Below are 22,132 nucleotides of genomic sequence, written 5' to 3'. Positions count from 1 at the left end.
CATCATCCTGCAAGATGGCTTACTTTAGCATGTCCACCTCTTTTCTCCAGCGTCCTCCTTTGGTATGCCTGATAATTGTTTTGGTGAAAATGAGAAGCCTTACCATATGTGCCCTGGTGGCCACTGTAGTTTGCACATCCCTGTCCATATCCACAGTTCCCATAGTTACACGCAGTTCAATCATATCCACCATAGCCCCTATGGTTTGTTTTTTTCTTTAGGATTTATTTTTTATTTATTTCTCTTCCCTCCCCCCCCCACCCAATGTCTGCTGTCCGTGTCCTTTCGCTGTGTGTTCTTCTGTGTCCACTTGCATCCTTGTCAGCGGCACCAGGAATCTGTGTCTCTTTTTGTTGCGTCATCTTGTGTCAGCTCTCTGTGCCTGTGGCGCCACTCCTGGGCAGCCTGCACTTTTTTCACGTGGGGTGGCTCTCCTTGAGGGGTGCACTCCTTGCATGTGGGGCTCCCCTACACAGGGGACACCCCTGTGTGGCACAGCACTCCTTGCGCACATCAGCACTGCGCGTGGGCCAGCTCACCGCATGGGTCGGGAGGCCCTGGATTTGAACCCTGGACCTCCCATATGGTAGGTGGACGCTCTATCAGTTGAGCCAAATCTGCTTCCTTACACCTATGGTTTTGGTCACCACCCATGGGCACTGCTACAATTTCCATAGCCTTGATCATAATCGGTATTAAGTCCTTGGTTCCTGTTTTGGTCCACCAGCTGCCCCTCTTCCTCCTTTCTGCTGTTGGTGTTGCTGCCAATATACCTCTTAGGGTTGTGCAACTTTGACTTCACACTTTCCAGAACCAATGTGATGATATCTGCTTTCTAATAACTTCTTTACTGGTTCTTCATCTGTATACGTGATCAAATAAAATCCTCCTCTTTCATTTGTTTTTGTATCCATAGGAAGTTCAGTTGTTTCAATCTCTCCAAATGCTCCAAAATATTCTTTTATTTGCTCCTCAGAAGTATTTGGGTGCAATCCACACACAAACATTTTGGGGGGGATTATGTCCCTTTTAATACCTTTGCCCTTTGGGGGTCTATCAATTTGTTATCCAGTTTGTGTTCCTTGAGTTCCAAAAACCTTTTCAACACTAGCAGCATCTTTGAAAAACACAGATCCAAATCCTCTTGATCCTCCTGTGACTAGATCCTGCCTTAATTGTGCAGTCTGTCATCCTGTGGATTCTCGCTCGTTTTGATCTTGCATCCCTCTGCGAATTCCTCTCTGTTGCTGTACTCATTTATGTCCTCCACGGTGGTGGAGATGTGGGCAGGGGGGTGCTGGTGCACAGACCAAGTGCCAGCAGCAGCAGAGCGTTGTATGGGGCTGGATTTTAAATGGTGGTGGAAGAGGATTACAATTGGGTTTTTTCTTTTTCTTTCTTTTATGCATAGGGGTTTGAACCCAGGTCCTCCTATGTGGGAAGCAGGCACTCAAACCACTGAGCTATGCCCACTCTGTGACAATTATTAATAGTTTTTAACTGGGCTGAACTCAAGAAGTCCGAGGCAGGCGGGGAAGGTCTGAAGTATGGCTCTTGGCTGCCCCCATGACTTGGACTAAAGCCAGAACTGAGAATGTGGTGTAGGAGAAAAGGCTACTGCAGATTTGGACCTAGTTACTTCTTTCATATGAATCTAGTTCTCCTGGCAGTACCCATTGGCTCTGAGAAAGGAAAACACTGGATTTACCCAAGCATTGCACAATATCCTGTTCTTATGCGCTCTGGGCCCAAGCACATTCACAACTAGATATTGCTGATCATCCTGGTAAAGAGGCAATAAGTTCTTGGGACAGACAAGCTAATAAGCAAGCCTCAGCTGGGCTCTATCTCCTCATCCTGCTGGAACTGTGATTGTGCATCCCTCACAAGCCTGAGGGGTTTCCCACTCATTCACAGCTCAGTCTTCATTCTGAGTCACCTTTGTCCGCAAATTCCGAGACAGGAATCTTGCAAAACAGTTGAGCACGAAAGAAGTGCTCTGGTTTAATGGGTCTGCATGGAAATTGTTTTCTTCCTTTTGTCTTATAAAAATTTTTGACAAAACACATGCTTGTTGAGAAACAAAAAATACAGACACACAGATGTTACTCCCAAATCCCAATATCCAGTGATAATAAATTTAACATTACTGCATATAACTATGTGGATTTTGTACACACACATATATGACACACAAACTTATTAATGGAATAATGTATAATGAAACAAAAGGCAGGGGAAATGGAGTTCAAGTGTTCTAAAGTCCTTGAATTTTCTGGGAAGTAGTAAAAGTGCTCTAAATAAAAGTGCACTTAACATTAACAGTAATAAGTTAAGGATGCATATTGAAATCTCCAGAGTACCCACTGAAAGAATACCAAAAGAGAAAAAATTAAATAATAAAAAAGAAAGTAAGAATAGAAAGGAAAAGAAATTAAAATCACATGGTACAAATAGAAAGCAAAAAAATAAGATGGTAGAGTTATACCCAAACACATTAGTAACTATACCAAGTGAAAATGGATTAATTATTCCAATTAAAACTCAAGGACTGTCAAACTGGATAAAGAAAGCCCAAGTCCATCTTGATGCTGCTAACAAGAGATATATAAGGTCACAGAAAGGTTGAAAGGAAATAGATTAGAAAGGTTATACTGTGCAAAGACTAACCAAAAGTAATCTGGCATTGCTTGAAGTATATATTAGGTTTAAAAGCATTGTTAAAAATAAAGATGGAAAGGATTTCCAAAAATGGCAGAGTAAAGATGATTCAGTACCCCTCCACAAAAATAAGCATGTATAAAACTGGAAAAAAAATGCCCCAAACAACAATTTCAGCACCTAGAAGTTGCCCAAAGACAGAAAAATTGAGTACTTTCTTTGAAAAGCCACTAGCGTTTCAGAAAGAACAGATAGAGTCTTTGGCCTCCTTTTCTGTGGCTGTTCCCATCTAGCAAACTACCAACTCAGTTGGGGTAAATAACAGCTTTATCACCACAGAGCAACTTTCATGCCTTGACTGGGGTGGGAATGGGGATCCCACTGAAAGTGATAGATTTGGTTGGGAATGGACAGGAAAACCCCACAGCTCTATAGTCCCAGTTCAGGGCAAGCAATGGGGCAGCTAGAGATTTAGTGAGGTGATCCTGGAAATGAGAGAGCTATAGAATGTCTATAATCTCTTCACACATCCTTCCTTGGCTGGCAAGGAAACTACCTGTACTTGGTGCAGACATGGAAGAGCCTGGAAAAAAGTGAAATCCAAAATAGACTTGAGACTTGGCTGCAATCTTGAAATGTATTTCCCACATAAAGAGAGCAATATAGGGTGGAAGCTTCATGGGCTTGAGGTGTTCCAGTATAACCTCTGCCCAAATTACTGCTGACCAATAAGCTTTGCAGACACAGGGTAACTTTTATAGAGCCAAGATTTTTGAAAATTATAGAGATAATTTAAAAATAAAAACAAACTTTTGCTGTTTAAGTAAAGGTAGGTTATATATATGTGTGTGTGTGTATATATACAAATATATCATATAGAGACACTAAAATGTCCAATTTTCACCAAGACTTACTGGACATTTGATCTTTGCGGGGATAAAGTAGTTTATGAAAATAGACTCTTTAAGTGAGAACAGATATTGGAACTAGTAGTCAAGACTTCAAAGAAGGTATAACAATGTTCGAAGAATTAAAGCAAATATTATTCACAAAATTAAAGAAAACATGCTAGTAATGAGTCAACAAATAGGAATCTCAGTAGAGAAACAGAAACTATTAAAAATGACCTAAATAAAAATTCTAAAGTTGGAAAGCAAAATAACTAAAACGAAAATTAACTAGATGGGCTCAAAAGAAGATACGAAATAGTAGCAAAAGGAATCAATAAACTTGGATACAGATCATGAGCACTTATTCAATCAGAAGAATAGAAGGGAAGCAAGCAGATATGGCTCAAAGGATAGAGCTTCCACCTATCATATGGGAGGTCCAGGGTTCAATACCCAGGGCCTACTGGCCCATGTGGCAAGCTGGCCCACATGGAGTGCTGCCACATGCAAGGAGTGTCGCCCTGCACATGGGTGCCCCCCATGCAAGGAATGCAGCCCTGCACAAGAGAGCAGACCACCCAAGAGTGGTGCCACCCACATGAAGAGCTGATGCAGCAAGATGATGCACCAAAAAAGAGACACAGAAGAGACAATATGAGACATAGCAAACTAGGGAGCTGAGGTGGAGCAAGAGAATGATCACCTGTCTCCCACTCCAGAAGGTCCCAGGATGGGTTCCTGGAGCTGCTTAATGAGACTACAACAGACACAGAAGAACACACAGCAAATAGGCACAGAGAGCAGACAATGTGGGGGTGTAGGGGGATAAAAAAAGGTTATTAAAAAAAGAGAATAGAAGAGGGGGAAAAATGAACAGATACTCAGAGACCTATGGGACAATTCAGTTGCCCAAACATCCATGTAATCAGAGTCCAAGAGGAGAGGAGAAAAAATATTTAAAGTAAAAATGGCCAAAAACTTCCCAAATTTGATGAAAAACATTAACTTAGAGATTCAAGAAGCTCATCAAACCCCAAGTAGGATAAATACAAGGACAGCCACAACTGGACACATCATAGTCAAACTATTTAAAGACTAAGACAAAGAGAAAAGCAGCCAGAGAAAACAGACACATTATTTGCAAAGGAACAACTATTTGAATGACTGCTTTCTTATCAGAAACAAAGGAATCATGGAATGACATATTCAAAATGCTGAAAGAAAAAACTGTCAACCAAGTGTTTTATGTGCACCAAAACTACCCTTCCAAAAATGAAGGAAAAATAGACATTCCCAGATAAACAAGAACTGAGGGCACTCATTGCTAGTAGTCTTTCCCTGCAAGAAATTCTAAAACAAGTTCTTCAAGGTGAAAGGAAATGACAATAAAGAGTAACAGTTCTACAGGAAGAATTGGAGAGCACTGGAAATGGTAAATGTGTGGCAAATATAAAAGAATATATACAATTTCTTTAAAACTATAAGGTTATTTAAAGCAGTAATTATAGCACGATATACTTGGGTTTATAATAGAAAGAGATAAAGAAGGACATTTCATAATGATAAAAGAAGAGATGTAGTTTAGCTTGCATGATGTCAAAGTAACCTTCTATTGTACCTACAGATAACAGAAAAATCTCTAGACAAAAATAAAACACACAGACTCTACCTGAAGATACTGGAGAATGAACAGAAGGAGACACTGAAAGGGAAACAAATCTTGGAAGAGGGAAACAATACAGAGTGAATTTCATACTTTTACAGCATTTTGCTGTCAAATAGCAAAATAGTACATGCCTAAATCTAAAGCACCAATGGATAATCAGCTGACTTTCTAGTTTCAGTAGCCAGAGTATAGAATTCAGGGTAACACATCTGCTGTAAAGTGAGGAGATCTTCCAAACAGGAAAGAACCAGAGAGGAGAGTCTCAAACTTTGTGCATAGCCCAAATCTCTGGTTACCCCTGAACCATCCAGATTCCCAGTGTTCCAACTAAGACTAAAAGAACTGAACAGAAATTTGAGCTGCTTCCAACCACAGGGAATACAGTTTACAGTTCAAGTTCTGTTAAGTAACTCTCTGCTTTAAAAATTAATAATCTTTAGACTAATAACAACAGAATCCAGAGTTTCTACAATATATCATTTACAATGTCCAGTATACAATGTAAGATTAATTGACAAAATTCCCTTTCTCTAAAGAGAAAAGAAAATACAGGGAAGTCCTATATGTTAGAATTAGCAGACAAGCATTTTAAGGAAGCTATTATAGTTATATTCAAAGATATAAGAAAATAAACTTGTAACTAACAAAAAAAGGAAATCTCAGAAAAGAAATACAAAGTTCAAAATAGAATCATATGGAAATTCTAAAACTGAAAAAATACAGTATCTAAAATTTAAAAGTCACTGGATGGGCTTAACAGTAAAATGGAAAGCAAAGAGAAAGAGTCAATTAATTTTAATATAGAGAAACAAAATTATCTAATTTGAAAAGTATGATAAAAGATTGGGATGAAAAGGACAGGGCTTCAGAGACTTTAAGAAAATATTTTCGAAATGTAATATATGTGTAAATGAAGTCCCAGAAGGAGAGAAAATTGGGCAGAAAAATATTTGAAGAAATAGTTGCCAAATGTTTTCCAAATTTGCTGAAAGATATAAATTCACAAATTTAAGACACTCAGGAAACATCACTGAAAAAAATTATATCTGGTCAAATAATAATCAAGCTACTGAAAATCAGACACATAAATAAAATCTTGAAAACAGCCAGAGAAAACTGACAACTGAGGAACAATAATGCAAAAACTGTTAATTTCTCATTAGAAACGATGGAAGCCAGAAGGCAATAAAATATCATCTTTAAAGTGGCAAAAGAAAAAAAAATCTTGCCAATCCAGAATTCTATATCCTGTGAAAAAATCCTTCAGTGCAATCTAAGTGAACTTGTTGCCAGCAGACCTATACTATAAAGAAACACTAAATACATTTCTTGACACCAAAGAGAAATTATACCAAGTGGAAACCTAAATCTTCAGGAAGGAAGGAAGAACATCAAAACTGATAAAATTGTGGGTAAATATATAAAAAGACTCCTTTCCCTTTTACTTTCTTTGCAATATCTGTTTTTTAAAAATTCTAACATTGTCTTGTAGGTTTATAACTTAAATAGATGTATTGCCTATAATAACCATGGAACAAAGGACAATGGGAGGGAGGGCAATTGGTCTTGTATAGTTGTGAAGTTCTTATATTTTACATGAAGTAGCACAATATTAACTTTAAGTAGACTGTGGGAGGTTAATTTTCAATTAATTAATATTTTAATTCTAAGAGAAACCAGTAAAAAAATTTAATGAAAAAGACATGTAGTTTTAAAAGCCAATACAGGGGGAGCTGATGTGGCTCAAGCAGTTGAGTGCCTGCCTCTCACATGGGAGGTCCCCAGTTTGGTTCCCAGTGCCTACTAAAGAAGACAAGCAGACAATGAATGCAAACAATAAGCAAAAACAATGAGCAAACAAACAAGGGAGCCACCTGGGGGTGGGGGGAAGGGAGCAAAAGCCAATGTATAAATTTAAATGGAGTTCTAAAACTTATTCAATTAAATCACATATTCTCAACCAGGGTGATATGCCCCAAAGGGGTGAAAAATAGTTCTTATGGGATGAACAATTTTAACTCTTTTTATGTGCAAACCACAGATGTATATACATTACATAAACAGGCAGTATATTTGTGATAAAATTTCATTGGGGAATGATTAGGAAAAAATGTCTAAAAGGCTTCTCAGGTAGACAGTAATTTTTTTATAAGGCTGAGAAACACGGAAGGAACACAGGGACAAGAAAGAGATGGGGGGGAAAAAAAGAAGGAAAAATCTAGGCCTACCTCCAAACATAGCAATAAATACATTAAGTATTAATGGGCTAAGCATAATGCTAAAAGGGTCAACCTACCTGAAGGCAATATGAGATAGACAGAGTTGAAGATTAGAGTGAGTCAGGCCTATATCTGGACCCTAGTTCAACTATTTACTAGCTATGTGACCTTGAGCAAGTAATGTAATCTCTCTGAGTCCCAAGCTCTTCAAATACAAAAAGGAGGTGATACTAGTCCTTCCTTCATAGGATTAAATAAGATGGTGTAATATACTTAGAATAGGGCCTGCCATCTATATTCGTATCTTTCTTATATTCTAACATAACAAAGGAGACCAGGCAATTTCTCTAGCTCATGTTAGCATAGGAAAGCTGGGTTCACCTAGAGCAGGGGTTGGGAAGCTACAGCCACCTGTAAATCCACACACCACCTGTTTTTGCAAATAAAATTTTATTGAAACACTGCTATACCCATTCCTTTATGCATTGCTTATGGCTACTTTTACAACAGCAGAGTTGAGTCGTTATGACAGAGACAGTATGCCCCACAAAGTTTATACTTACGTATTTACTGCCTGGCCCTTTATAGAAAAAGTTTGCCCACCCGGACCATGATAAAAGAATTTTACTTCCAAAATCCCAGCCTGGGTTTTACTTTTGAAACATCTTATGCTAATTTGGTTTTTTTTTTTTTTTTTGCTATTTTTTTATATATATATATATATATATTTTTTTAAGATTTATTTTTATTTATTTGTCTCCCTTCCCCCCCCCCACCCCCAGTTGTCTGCTCTCTGTGTCCATTGACTGTGTGTTCTTCTGTGTCCGCCTGGATTCTTGTCTGTGGCACCAGAAACCTGTGTCTCTTTTTGTTGCATCATCTTGTTGCATCAGGTCTCTGTGTGTGCGGCGCCACTCCTGGGCAGGCTGGACTTTCCTTCACGCAGGGCGGCTCTCCTTACAGGGCACACTCCTTGGGCATGGGGCTCCCCTACATGGGGAAAGCCCTGCATGGCAGGGCACTCCTTGTGCATGTCAGCACTGCACTTGGGCCAGCTCACCACACAGGTCAGGAGGCCCTAGGTTTGAACCCTAGACCTCCCATGTGCTAGACAGATGCTCTATCCATTGAGCCAAGTCCACTTCCTGCTATTAATATTTTAATTCTACTTGCTTAGCATTACATTGTCCTTATAACAAAAAAAAAAATTAATTCTGGAAATTATTCAGATGGCAATTATTGATGAAAATTATCATCTATATTCACTATCTGATATTCTGTCTCCAAGCCCTCTGCCTTTCTTTTAACCTTTTAATCATGATGTCTCAAAAAATCATAATAAAAGAATTGTCTAAGGGTCATTAAATCCACATTTTGCTCCATTGTTAATAATCAGAATCTTTCATGTCTATTAGCTTTAGAAGTCTCACAGACATGTTCTTATTTCATTATTATTGTTCCCATTTGGCAGATGACAAAACCGAGGTTTAAAGTGGTTTGGTCACTTGCCAAACAGTAGTCACTGGAAGAGTTTATACTTGAATCCAGGTGTTTTGACTCCACTCATCAAATCACTTCACAATCTATTTCCTAGTGTTCTAGTTTCGTTGGGAGAATTAAGGTACCGGTGTAAGGGCAGTCCACATTCTGACTTCAGTAAATAAACAGAGTACAGAAGCTCTTAGAGATGGAGGCATACAGCATTCTAAAAGGAGGAGCTGGGTTCTCTAGCTGAGTACTTAGAACTATTAGCTCTGGCTTGCCAGGCTAGTAAAATTTACAAAGGCAGGATGCATGCAGTTAAACCTATAAGCACTGAACAAATCTCCTATGTCCAGATAAAGTTTTCCTCCTGATACTAGCACTCAGCAAATTCTACCAATAATTCTGAAAGCCCAAAGTGCCAAGCTCTGTGTTAAGATGGGGGGGATAGAAGTAGCCTTCAGATGGATGTGACAGTGAACATGCTCCCAAAAGACTACAAACAGTGTGGGGACAGACACATACATATCCAAGCATCCATCTGAAAGAGAAAACATTCGTTTGTAGTAAATAGAAGTACAAGGGACATATATTGTGGGAGTTCAAAATGTTTTATTCTGACTTGGGGAAGACCCAAGAAGATGTCCCAAAGACAATGAAATCTGAGTCCACCAGTTGGCTAGATATGACCTGTTTCCCGGGTCAGAACCTCCCTCGGCTCTGCTCTGTGCCGCGGGAGGTTCCTGTGCCCTCTGATTAAGTTTGAATTTAGACAATGGCAGACTTCAGCAAAAAAGGAGAGAAGAGAGACCTCGGAGTATCTGTTCTCCAGCCCCCCTCCTACCAGACCTTGGGTTGACATTGTCTGGATTTCTCTACCAAAGACCACAATTACCGTCTCTTCTCTCCAGCAGGAAGCAGCTCTCTGCTCCTACCCCTTCGGGCCTAGGTGGTAACTGCCCCTTCTGGAGGTAGCCCCCAGGCCTTCCCTAGCCCTCACTGTCCCTTAATCCTGCCACAATTCGGAAAAGCTGCTATTTAAATTCACCTCAGTAACTCCTTTAGAGTGTGCCATAGATTTCCTTTTGAGACCCTGAAATACACCCTTGAAGAGATTTTAATAGCCACATAATATACTACTTATGAATATGGACTTTGGAGTCACACAAAACTGTATTTGAATCCCAGTTTCACTGTTTAGCTGTGATCCTAGACTATGAACTTAACCTCTTTGAGCCACAATTTCTACCTCTCTGTAATAAGGCTAAGAATACCTACCCTGCAGGTTGTTGAAGAGATTAAATGAGATAACATACAGGAAATGCTAAGTACTCAATAAATGGCAGCCATTATTGTACGTCATTGCAGGTGGAGAGCAATGCAGAGGCAGGGAGGTGTGAGAGTGCTGGCAGGCCTTGGGCCTCCGTGGGGCAGACAGCTATTGGTGGAAAAGGACCCTTTCAGGGACCCACAGCCTGACCCCACAGGCTTCCTTGGCTCCTTTGGGACTGCTGCAAGACTTTCAAAGTAGTAACAGGAAAGAAAACCAATTGCCTTTCCTCTTTTTATCTCTGTCAGACCCCAGTGTTACCAGATTTTGTCTAGATTCTTGACTGTGCTGTAGAAATGAATTTCAAGAGCACGTTGGGTGAGTTAGGCCAGTAATTTATTCAGGCAGGGAGGGATGAGAAATGGGAGAAAATAACAGAATGGGTCCCAGGTAGAGAGGAAGGGGCTGAAAAGTGATAAAGCGGGCTGATTACAGACTACAACACCCCATTATAGATTATAAATGCTCAGATTTTACTTGCGTGCCCATCGTAGCAGGGGAAAAATGGCAAAAGCAGTACGCAGCGGGCAGCAACAGGGGTCCACAGGCGAGGGAGCACGTTTAGGACTTGCGCCTGCTTTTTGTACCATTAATTATTCCACCCCTTTGCGAATGGCCTAGGAGTCCCAGGTATTTGCTGTTTTGATTGATTACCCCACCCATCAATTCCCAGGGAGGACCCAACGATCAAGTCCTTGGGGAATCTCCAGGCTTCTCCTGGCTTCCGGGGGAATCTTGGGAAGGTCTTCCAGCAGCTATCCTGGAGCTATTGATGTCCACGTGGCCTCTCTGCCAGGTTCTGGACCCATCTATTGATTCCCTATCTTACTAACCAGCTTCACCAGAAGACATCTTGCCAGCATCCTGCTCCTCCCTCCCTCCCCAGAAGCATTCTCCTGTGTACCCTCTTTAATTGTATAGAGTGAGCAGCCTGCCTTGAGAATATGGTGGAGCAGGAGCAGGATATGTGCCAGCAACGGTGGTCCGAGCTTCTCCCTGGGACTGCCAAGGGAAGGGCATCCAGGGTCAGAGGGGAGTGGTGGGGGGACCGGAAGGAAGAGAGGGCAGCCCTTGGCCTTCCAGCCTTCTGCTGGCAGCTGCGGGGAAGTAGAAGGGGGCAGCAGCTACAAGCCGCTGGCTTTATCTTGTCTCTCATCTTCCATTTCTATTTTTATTTCCAGCTACCAAGTCTGGCTTTGTTGAAACCTTATGGAGTAATTGCCTACATTCACATACCCATTTATCCTTCCACCCATCTGTTTATTGATCCATTCATTCACTCATCAATTCATTCACTTGTTCAATGACTTGTCCCTTTAGTCATTTATTCATTCATTTGCCCATCAAAATAACATTTACCGAGTGCCTTCTTACTCACCATGTGTCAGCGCTCACACATGCTGCAGGAACACCTCCTGTGTCAAGTCTACCACCGAGCCCCCAATACCTACAAGGGTAATCAGGGTTTGCCAGGATGAGAACAGACAACTCTTGCAGCCAGAGCAGCATGTCATGGAAGGTGTGGGGAGAAGTTCCCTTTGGCTGGGGCACGGAGTCTTTGGGAATTGGGAGGCTGAGGGAAGGAGACAAGGGACGAGGCTGAGGCTGCCTGTGAACAGCCTTGGACACTGTAGCAGTTTGGTATGGTTATGAATTCCAAAAATAGATACTGGACTATGTTTGTAATCTGACCTGTACCTGGGCCTGATTGAGTTATGATTAGGGCTCTGATTGGGCCACGTCATTAGGGCAACAAGTCCCCACCCTTGGTAGGTGGGAACTCACAGATAAAAGGCACGGCAAAGGACAGAGTTGCGGGTTACTGATGCTGGAGTTTTGATGTTGGAGTCTGATGCTGAAGACTTAAGCTGGAGCCCCAGGAAGTCAGCACGCAGAGGAAGGAGAAGCCAGCCCCAGGAAGCCTGAACCCTCGCAGCCGTCGGCAGCCATCTTGCTCCAAATAGACTCTGGTGAGGGAAGTAACTTATGCTTTATGGCCTGGGATCTGTAAGCTCCTACCCCAAATAAATACCCTTTATAAAACCAACCAATCTCTGGTGTTTTGCATCAGCACCCCTTTGGCTGACTAATACAGACACCAAGTCCAGAAGGTTGATCTCATCCCGGGCACGGACAGCCTGTGGTTTTTTGCTTGGGGGACTGGGATGTTCACACGATCAGTGCTCTTTAGGAAGACAACTATGGAAAAAAAGACAGACTAAAGGCAGGGAGATCAGAAAGAAGGCGGAGTGGAGGCCAGGCTGGTGGAGCCCAAGAGGCGATATTTGAGGGATAATTCTGTGGCAGGTTTGCTGATTCATGTCTTTAAATCCCATCAGAAGAAAACCACATTGAGGGGAGGGGTGCGTAAATACCTTCACCTAACCGTCTCTTTTCTCAGAGCACTTTGAAGCCATCATCCAGTCCAGAACCTTTGTTTCTGCCTGGGTCTTTAACCAAGGGAGGCCAGAAAGACTCCCAGGGCCAACAGCCCAGCCTTATCTGCAGCCCTGAGCATAAAGCTGCCTTGGCTTTAAAGAGATCATTCTCTACTCATTCCAGATAGAATCTTCAAGATCCTCTCATTTTACAGACGAGAAGTACAAAGCGGGGCCCACAAAGGTTAAGTACCTTCTCAAGGTCAAATGGCTTGAAAGTGACAGACCCATGCCTTTGACAACAGACTGCAGACTTTCTACAACATCATTCAGTGTACATGGACAGTTGTAGACACAATGATGCGGCAGCTTAGATTAAATTCTTGCTAGGGTGTACAAAGAAATGAAAATGGTTGCTGGGTAAGAGCCATTTTCCATAAAATTCCTTTTATATTGCTTTAAGATTTATTTAATAGTTACAGATTTGAATATATATGTATGTATGTGTGTATACACATACCTATATCCATGAGTATACAGATACATAGACATACACACTCACAGACATGGAGACATATACACACCCACGCATATATATTATAAGAGATGAACCGTGTTGTCAGAAGAGTCAGGAGGGGAAACCTAAAGCCCTGCCTGGTGGCCATCTCCCTCCATTGCAGAGAACTCTGGGTAACCCAGGCTCCTGGCCATCCCCTCCTTGCAACTCTGGCTTCCCTTGCTCGAGGCTAGTTCCCCGGCCACTCCTGCGGCTGCTTCCTGCTCTCCATGTCCCCAGCAGCCCCATTCTGCAGGGCCCCTCCTCCTGTCCCTCTCCAAGGCTTCCCAGCAGCGCCCCCTCACCCACCGTGCACCAGGGTCACAGACTGGCCTACTGGAAAGCCGGTAGGGACCAAAACGGTGCAAACATTGTATTTTAAATTTCGAATTAGACACGTAAAAGTTAGAAAATTTCACATTTAAAAAGTCCAGATTTGCAGTAGCTCTTGAAAAATGGGAAGATCTGGCAAGACATAGACTTAATTGCCTGAAGCTCAGGGGTAGGCATGTCTTAATTCACTGGAGTTCTCATGCCCGCTGGCATCGTCCATCTGTGTGCTTTGCCCAGCCTTCGAGGTTTCTGAGTTTGAGATTCCTGAAGTACACAAACTTTGCACCTGGCACTTCTGGTACTTCTTAAGGAACCCCAAACACCCTTGACTTATAGTATTTTGTGACTTAACTGATACACAAATTAATTTGACTAAGGTATGGCCATGTGAGAACTTCCAGATAGCACGATGCTTTTTAATTTTTAAAATTTCAGTTTGTATTCTGGGTCATCCTGTTACTGTCACTGCTATATGCCTTTTTTTAATGTTTTGAAATAACTTGTTATAAAGTAATGTTTATTACAGAAAACTATGAAGATACAGGTAAGACAACAGGTAGAGTGCAAAAATCAGTTGGAATTCCTTTACCTAGAGATAACCTCAGTTGAGATTTTTGTTTACACCCTTCTAGTCTTTGTACTGCACATTTACATACACAGAAAAGTGGAATCTGTGGCCTCAAGTTTTTTTTTTGTTTTTTGTTTTTGTTTTTGTTTTTTGTGTTTTTTTGAGGTAGTGGGACTGGGGGTTGAACCTGGACCTCGTGTGTGGGAGGCTGGTGCTCAACCACTGAGCACACTGGCTGTCTTGGTTTGGTTTTTTTGTTTGTTTGCTTCTTGTGTGTTTGTTTTTTAGGAGGCACTGGTAACTGAACCTAGGACCTCCCACATGGGAGGCAGGTACTAAACTGCTCACGCCACATCCACTCACACCAAGTATTTTTTAATCTTCTTTTTTCATGTAACAATATAGCATCCATGGTTTCTTGTATCATTAATTATTCCTCTCTGGCATGACCTTTACTAACCACATGATACTCCATCCTATGGGCATACCTCCATTTATTTAGCGAAGTTCCTATCTGTAGAACTTTTAGTCTCTTGGCAATTCGTGGTTATTTTAAACAATGTTTCAAAGAACATCCTAGAACAGGGGTTCTTAACCAGGAATCCATGAGCTTGAATTTAAATTAAAAAGAAAAACACCATTACTTTTGTGAGGCTGTGATGGTACAGGTGTGATATATTTATTAACTAATACACAGTATAGTGTCAACCTAGTAAGGGGCCCATGGTTTTCACCTGACTGACAAAGGGATCCGTGGAACAAAAAAGGTGAAGAGCCCCTGGTCTAGAAGGAGAACCGATGCGCCACAGGGTATGAAAAGCCGAGGGCTCCTGATCCCGGCGTTGGTGTCGGTGTTCAGTTTCAGAATGCAGCGGTTCAGCTTACACAAAGTGAGACTGTGCTTTCAGCCAGAACCTCCTGGAGCCAGGGGCCTTATCGGTAATACTTAATTGGGTAAAGGTCTAAAAGTTTAATACGCACCTAGACACTTTTTAGAGAGAATTTAACATAGATATGTATTGATTCCAGTACTTGGGATCGAAATCAAATTGTAGAAATTCAGAATCCAGGAGATGTGACTTGACCCCAGCTTGTATAGATTTTATAGATACTTAGCAGGCAGGAAGGTCTTAGTAGAGAGACTCTTTAGTTGACAGAAAGGTCAACTCTGTAAGGAGCCTGCTGATGGAAGCTTCTGGACCACAGGCTGCATCTAAGGGACAAGGGGGATGGGCAAGAGCCGCTCAGGGGTCCTGATCTACTCAGTCAGACCCTGCAGGAATACTGCACTAAGTTCCAGGCTTCCCATCTGGGAAGATATAGCAACTAGCCTGTGCTAAGGGGGAGAGGGCCAGGCTGCCCTCCTGTGGAGCCCCTTGGGCGAAGGCTGAAGAAACTGGGGTTGTCTCATTGTAGAAGAGAACTTAGGGCCTGTGGGATAAGAACTGTCAACTCCGTGAAAGGCCGTCAGTGAAGAGGTCAAATCTATTCTGTGGTTGCCAAAACCCAGAACTTGGATAAATTAATCGAAGCCATAGGTTAACAGATTTCTACTCCATCTAATAGTTGGAGCTGTTAAAAAAAATGGAATCGAAGTTTCCAAGGGAATCCGAGAAACCGTTAGCAGTCACTACCTCCAGGGAGTGGGTCTGCCGGAGGCACCTCTGAAAATGTTTTTAAACCTTCCCATGAATTACATTTGTGATGAAGAAACAAATTTAATAATGACAGAACAGAAAGAAAACACAATGGTATCTTATCAGCTAAGGTATTTCAGTTGCAAGCATGAAAATCCAGTTGTCACTAGTAAGCAAAACAAACTAAAAACAAAGGCAGGGGGTGGGGGCTTAGTGGAAGGATATAGTTGCTTCCAGAATTGAGGGGAAAGCTGAGGAAGGCTTGGAGCCTGTACTAGTCAGCCAAAGGGGTACTGAAGCAAAATACCAGAAATTGGTTTGTTGTTATAAAGGGTATTTATTTGGGGTAGGAGCTTACAGATACCAGGCTGTAAAGCATAAGTTACTTCCGTTACCAAAGTCTATTTTCACATGTTGGAGGAAGATGGCTGCTGACGTCTGCGAGGGTTCAGGCTTCCTGGGTTCCTCCCTTCCTGGGGCTGGCTTCTCTTTCCTCTGTGAGCTTACTTCCTGGGGCTCCAGCTTAAGGCGTCAGCATCAAACTCCAACATCAAAACTCCAACATCAGAAACCCTCAACTCTGTCCTTTGCCATGCCTTTTATCTGTGAGTCCCACCCTTTGGTGCCCTACTGGCATAAGAGGTTTGCGCAATTACTTAATCAAGTAAACCTATGAATCCAATATAATCTAATATGCCCAGAGGAAAAGATCAGTTTACAAACATAATCCAATATTTCTTTTTGGAATTCATCAATAACATCAGACTGCTACAGAGCCCCTAACTGCTTGGGCCTCGGGGCAGTCTTTCTTTGCTGTGACTCCATCAGTTTTCCACCCTTGTGTCGCTCAGCTCTGCACTCACACTCCATTGAGTTTTAGTGACCTAAATTGGGATCGTGCGCCCACCCTCTTGGTGGCTAACAGCCCCCTCCATGAAATGGGGATGCATGGGGTGCTGTTACTGAAAGGAGGAGGAAGGGTTGCTAGGCAGGTAAAGCCAAGATAGCCATTAACAGGATATGCTATCTCAGAAGGTAGTGAGGTCCCCGTTCCTGGAGACATTACGAACAGGAGGAGCACTTGGCAATAGTTTGTAAAGGGACTCAGCATCCAATGGAGTTTGAATCGGAAGCATCACGAGCCTTCCCAACCCTGGGATTTTAAGGTTCTTTGATTCTGTGAAAATGCTCTTTTGACAGGACAATGTCTGCCCAGGTGCCATACAAATTCCCGTAAACCAGGGTGAACCAGGGTTAAATAATGTTCTCACGGGGCTCTTGTTTCTCATCTGTTTCTTCCTCTCTCCTCAGTCCATTTTCCTTGCACTCCTGATACTTTTCACCTGACAGTTTTAAGGACTTAAAGGGAATATAGAAAGCAAAGTGGCCTGTCTCTGATCAGCTCTAGGATTCAGCCCTTATGAGCCGTGTGGCTTTGGGGGAAATTACTTCGCTTTTCTGGCCCCATATTTCTTCATCTGTAAAGCAGAGATAGTCACAGTGCCTACCTCATGTGCTTCTTGAGGAAATTAAGTGACATATCTAAAATGCTCATTGGAAGGCCTGCCATGGAGGGGGAAAATGGTGTTTCTTTCTCTTCCTCTTATCAGCGTCTCCATCGACAACCACGTTATTATAAGAAGTATTTGCCGAAAGTGACTTTGAAAACAGTTTGCGCTCCATGAGGAGAGAGCCCATATGGTATTTGTCTTCTCAATTCTTGCCCCTCACAGAGTTCCTGTTACATATGGGTGCTTAGTAAAGGTTTGTAAATAAGTGAAGGAAAGAATAAATGAATGAATTACTGGAGGCTAAGCAGGAGCTCTTTCTTGTGGGGGTCTATTGAGGTTCCAGAAAAAGCAAAGCAAGTCCAGAAGAGGAGGGAAAACCTCACTGAGGTGAAGGGGGGAAACGACTGACAGTGAGTCAGAGAGTGATTCATGGACAGGATAAGCCTGGAAGGAGAAGTCCTGACTCCCAGGACTTGGTGGTGGAGACTCTGGTGATGAGCCATCAGGGAGGGCCCCGGGGGACTATTTTGTACTGATTTGGGTTTCCGGGTTGAAAGAACATGATGGAAGTTTTCAGAGTAGGCACTTCTATTTTAGAGGAATTATCTAGAGAAAAGAAAATGAGAACTGCCAGTAACCTTTGCGTGATAGTGTTAGACAGAGGAGAGATGATTCCAGGACGTTCTTATAGCCTGATTTCTCAGGTCCAGGGCACCCCAGGGTCCCTCGCCAATTAAAGTTGCAAATTTAACAGTGTGATGATGTGTGAGTTAGACTAGCAAAAGAAACAAGGTGCTCAAAGTAAAGAGACTATGTCCTAACTGGGAGGAGATTATTAACGTATATATTTTTTTAAATACAACAAACCTAGAGAAAAGTCCATGTTGTTCATGTACAGCTCCCTACATTTTCAAACATCCCCATGTTACCAGCACCTAGATGGAGAAGTGAGTTTTCAATGTAAATGTACATAAAAACCCCTCAGGTACTTGGCAGAAATGCAGATTTCCTGCCCCACCTCCCAGATATGCTAATTCAACAGGCTTAGCATTTTTCCATGTACCTCCAGATTCTGATGAGGGGGCCCCATGGAGCATTTGATGAGAAACACAGGCCTTTTGGTTGAGAATGAGCTTCACACAGACCTGGAGTTGAAACCCATTTTCTCTCTGAGCGAGTGACTTGACCTCCTCACAAAGAAAATCGGGGCAAATGGTACTATCTCAAGGTTTTCTATGTGGATCAAAAGAGAAAATGCAAGTAAATATGGGAAAACTGCTTATCACAGTGTTGGGCACACAGTAAGCGCTCCATAAATGTAGCAAAACAAACAAGTCCCCCAAATAGACAAGGTTATATCTGCCAGGTCTTTGTGGCCCAGCGCCTAGCACGGAGCTTTGCCGAAAAAGGTTGAAAGGAATACGGAGCCTGAGAGTTAGCAGCACAAAGGGACCGCCAGGCACCCTGGGGTGAGGCCTGAGATCTGGCTTTGTCGCCTGCTAACTGTGTGACCTCAGCCTCCTCTGTAAGACGGGATAATGAGGCCTATTTCGCAGGGTGACTGTAGGTATGAAATGGCCTGGCCAAGAAGGGCTTATAGCAACTGGCAACGGCTACTATTGACAGCCGAAGCGGAGACTGTTTCACCCCTGGGCGGTGGACAGATCCTTGGAAACGGGCACCTCTCTGCCATAACGGCCAGCCAAGGCCTTCTTTGTCAGCATCTGAACATGGGAATTCCAAAGGGCGGTGTAAGGAAAGGCTAAGACTTCAGCGTCCGTTACTATGCCAAAGTGTCACTGCCGTGGTCACAGGCCAGGAGAGGCTGCCCGGGAAACTTCTCCAGGTGTGCAAACCTTTCAGGGGGACAGAGGCAGAAATGGAGGGAGGGAGGAGATTCCGCTCGTGTCTGAGAACTCGTAGTTAACCTCTGCCAAACCTGGGTGACAGAAGCAGAATTGTTGAAGGGGCTGAGGAGCATCAGGCTATTTCTGACTTAACTTTTCCGGGTGCTCACACCTGGGGTGGGGGGTCGTTACAGATCCAGCCTAGATTTTGGAGATTCTAGTGCCTGGTTCTCAGGACACTCCTCGAGGGGATTTATTCTGGAGAACTGAATTATACTGGCCAGTCCCCAAGAGGTGGGATATGGCCGGCCTGGCAGTTTATAGTTTGTTGTCTCCTGTACCAGGCAACCTGGGGTGGTGCCAAGAGCAGGAGGTTCCAGCCATGCCACCGCTAAACCAGGTAGCCATGAGCAATTCATTTCAGCCTCCTTTCTTAAATGCTTATAAGCCCAGCTCTGGGCTGAGCCCTGGGGAATTCAAACCAATGTATTAATACCAATTCCTCACCCTTGAGAACAGAACTGCCATGCACAGTTGTGCAGGTTGGGGACTGCCCAAGGCCATTTGGCCAAAAGTGAGAGTCGAGGCTGAAATTCAAGCTATATTTGGGTCATGTGGGACAGGTTCACATCTGCCCAGAAGAAGGTGAGTGAATCAATAAGCTAATCAAATTAAATTCACCTTCTCATCTCTGTCTCTTACCTTCACTCAAATCTCTCCTGCTTCCTGCGTCACTTCATCTAAGCCAGTGCTTCCACCAACCTAACTAGCATCCGTCTTTTACTAATTTGCACAAAGACACTGTATAGTCTGCTGGTGGCTTTCTTGAGGAGGTCACGTTCTGGTTGTTGGCACAGAAATAAATAAAAACCGTGTTTCTTCCTACCATAGGACAAATAATTCCATTTTCTCAGGTGCAGAGTGGTGGAGAAAACCAAATGGGAGAAAAGGGATGAAAACACTTCGGGCTGAAAAACAGATTATAGCTCTAATGATTTTACAGTGTATTTACCTTCTATTGCAAACTAGGTGTGTGACCTTGGGCAAGTCACTTTACTGCTCTGAGCTTCATTTTCCTCAAGATAAAACGAGTGTGCTGGATAACAGCAGTGAATATCATATTTTAGTGTGTGAAAGATTACTTGGAGAACCCCTCACTCTTCATCCAGAGAACTCTGCCCTGAAGGAGAGGAACTTATGGGATAAAATATGAGCCCCCTTTCCCTGATCCTGAGCCAGTGTCCCAGGAGATTCTGGGACCATGGTCAGCAGGCCCCGTGGATAAACACCGGCCCTCTTCCAGAGCCCACCTTCCCTGAGCTCGTGCTCCACGATGCTACTGCAGACAACTTCTGCTGAGTCTGAGGTGTCAGAGAGGCCAGACGAAAACATGCCGATCCCTCACCTGAATGTCGGGTCTCGCGGAAGGGCTTGGCCGCAGTGGCTTTGGGCTCCAGCCTCTGAGCGCAGCTGGCCGGCCCTGAAAACTCGCCAGAGCAGACACCAGCTCTTGGGACTATGAGCAAGACTGCCTGAGCAGAAAGCCCCCACCTGGCCCTAGCAGGGTCTGCCTTGGGCCTTCTGCAAGTGAGAGGCAGTAGCTGTCAAGGGAAGCTTCTAGTCAGCCTGGAAATCCCTTCCATGGACAGGCCGTGAACGCGATTGGGTAGAACTGGCTGCTGTCCATTGGCCTGCTTAGTGATCCCGCCTCTTCCTCACTCCTCACACATCTACCAGGCCCTGACTCTGACAGGAATAGAGCACATTCTCTGCCCTCAGGGAGAGGAACTTAAGGGGTTGAATATCAGTCCCTGTTCCCTGAACATGCCCTCGAGTGCGCAAACCACTGTCTGGCATCCAAGGGGCACTTCACGCTGTGCGGCTTTTTGAGGCCAGCAGCTTCCCAACATGCCAGCTGACATCTTAAACAGTGGCCTGAGGAAAAACGAGCCCGTTAGGGTAACCGGAAACACCCAACGGGGAAAAAGCCAATGACTCACAAAAAGGCAACCGGGTTTCCTCGCCTTGGCGAGCATTGTGTTTCACAGACATCAGGCACAACATCTGACAGCTGCCCACGTACCTTTCCCTCTCCCATCCCAACTGAAGCGTCAAGCGCCCTGTTTGCGTCTGAGAGCCCGATATGGCGCATCGGTGGTTCAAAGAGGAATCCCCGAGGTGGGACTGCGGGACCATCTGTCAGATCTGACCCAGAACACCATGTGGGCCTCGGCAGGGTTTCTTTGTCCTAGATTTCAAATTATTTGGGAAACAAATCTTGGCGCCCTCAAACTCTTCTTCTACTGGTGGGGATGCGGTGCAGGGAACCCTTCCTCTTATCCCATGTCGGGACGGAGGCGGGGGGGAGTGAATTGGGACTAAGCCTTGGTCAGTACCTACTGTGTGCTAAGTCCTTCCTCATTTCTTCTTCACAACAACCTGGTGAAGTAGGAATTCTTATCCTCACAAAGTCAATGATAAAAAGAGCCATGCATTAATGCCTAACATGACTGAGAGTTCCCCCAGAGTTAGGCCTGTGCTAAGCATCTTTCCAGACATTATTTTGTTAATTTTTCTGAACAACACTATAAGGTGGGTAGTAGTGTCATCCCCATTCTACAGCTGAGAAAACTGAGGTTCAGAGAGGTGAAGTGACTAGTTCAGGGTCGCCCTGCCAGTGAGTTTGGAGGAAGGAGTGAGCCCTCAGTCGTGGAACTGCAAATTCAGAGTCTCTATTTAAATAAGTGCCTGTAGCACGTTGGGCTCAAAATTATTTTGTCCTTGCTTTGTGGGAAATATATTTAATTAGGTTTTAAAAAATACAGACGGGCCCTACTGAATACTGGGCATTACCAAAGAAAAGAAAAGATGTTGGCTATGGTCTCTGCCCAAATTGTCTAGCAGTGACAATAGATGTTAGACTAGCATTTCTGACAGCAGTGACACACTTTCCAGTCTACAAACAAGCAAGTCCTGAGGAGCCCAGAAGGAAAGCTGATACCAAATGGAAGAATCTGGAAGGTGTCCCTAAGAAGGTGACATTCTCAATGGTAT

General features: G+C 43.4%; 1 pseudogene; it reads right to left on the bottom strand.

The window, feature by feature from the left end:
* Positions 1-2: 2 nt before the first annotated feature.
* LOC131273338 (heterogeneous nuclear ribonucleoprotein D-like pseudogene) lies at positions 3-20,470 on the bottom strand (annotated as a pseudogene).
* Positions 20,471-22,132: the final 1,662 nt, after the last annotated feature.

This window comes from Dasypus novemcinctus, chromosome 14 (assembly GCF_030445035.2).
Source record: "Dasypus novemcinctus isolate mDasNov1 chromosome 14, mDasNov1.1.hap2, whole genome shotgun sequence".
Lineage (NCBI taxonomy): Eukaryota > Metazoa > Chordata > Mammalia > Cingulata > Dasypodidae > Dasypus > Dasypus novemcinctus.
This window is presented reverse-complemented; position numbering and strand designations above follow the sequence as displayed.